This window comes from Austrofundulus limnaeus, unplaced genomic scaffold, assembly GCF_001266775.1.
Source record: "Austrofundulus limnaeus strain Quisiro unplaced genomic scaffold, Austrofundulus_limnaeus-1.0 Scaffold125, whole genome shotgun sequence".
Taxonomy (NCBI): domain Eukaryota; kingdom Metazoa; phylum Chordata; class Actinopteri; order Cyprinodontiformes; family Rivulidae; genus Austrofundulus; species Austrofundulus limnaeus.
In genome coordinates, this window is record NW_013952527.1 from 144,497 (window position 1) to 145,883 (window position 1,387).

Consider the following 1,387-nt stretch of genomic DNA (forward strand, 5'->3'; position numbering starts at 1 on the left):
TATTTATTTATTTATTTATTTATTTATTTATTTATTTATTTATTACTTTGGTTAAAATTAGTATACTTAAAGGATACTTGCATGTACTACGTTTTACGAAGGGATCCGAGGTTCCAGACCCTCAGTATGAAGCGGAGCGTAGGACAAGGTCCTGGTTTTTACCAGGCTGATAAAGACGTAACGATTTCAGTGTTTTTATCACAGCTGTTGAAAGGCAAGAGRCAATAATACAACTGGCAAAATATCTCASGAACCAAYGGACACATTTTAAGACAACTCTTAGAAAATAAKCAGGTGACACCTGTTTATAATCGACTAATTTTTAAAGTCAACCTGGTTCAAGATGGCTGCCCCAGTTCAGTGTGTGTGCCATGTGCATTAAACTTTGCCTCAGTATTGTTTATTTTATTTAGAAACCAACCCAAAAGGCTCCCAAGCATGTTCCTTCATGTTCCTGGAGCTCTGTGACAGTTTTGGGAAGTGCTGGAGAAGGTTTTTGGAGACAGAATTTTTACTCCAGAGGTCTGGAACAGCACTGCAGCAAACCCAGAGAGGGAAATGTCAGATCTGAGATGCAGCAGCAGAAAACACATTAATTATGAACCCAGCGGTGCAAATGTGAAACCTACTGAAAACAGAGAGAAGAAGACAATATTTGGAAAAGTCTCAAGAGCTTCTTAATCTCAAGAGGTCTGTCTGAAAGACAGAGATTTAAAAAAAAAAGCATGAGGAAAAAGAGACGGACTCTTCACATGTTGGGTTGAGAGTGGGGTCGAGATGCAACAAAGGAGTGAATAATTCAATTTCTCAGTGGGAACTTTTACATAAAAACAATCTGGAGGAATGAAACTCACTGACCCATTTCAAATCTTCTGTTTTTGGTGGAATTGAGGGAAATGCTTTATTTTTCATTCTGAATGGAAAACTTCCAACACTATCCCAGCAGCTGCACTGGACTGCCACCTGCTGCTGGAAACCTCTCCCTTCTCCCAGTTCACTGGGAAACTTTAACTCACTGATGTGACAATTTGGTGTCTCCTACAATTTAACAGTGAACTCTTGTGAATTATAAATATGGAAACAACAAGAAAAACAAAAAGAATTGTAATGTTCCAAATTTAACATCTGTTAAGTAGACATATCATGCTTTTAAATCCCCCTTTTTTCATATTTAAATCATTCATAGGGTCTTTATAAAGTGGACCCTTAGCAAAAAGTAGTACTGTATGTGCAAGAATCCTTTAAGTATAATACTTTTAAACTAAAAAAAAAGTATACTTCCATTTTACTTTTTATCTGAGATAAACAAGTTTATCTAACACTATACTTGGCTTGTACTAAACAAACAAATTTTTTTATTATACTTAGTCTCTACTTGTGTTTAAAG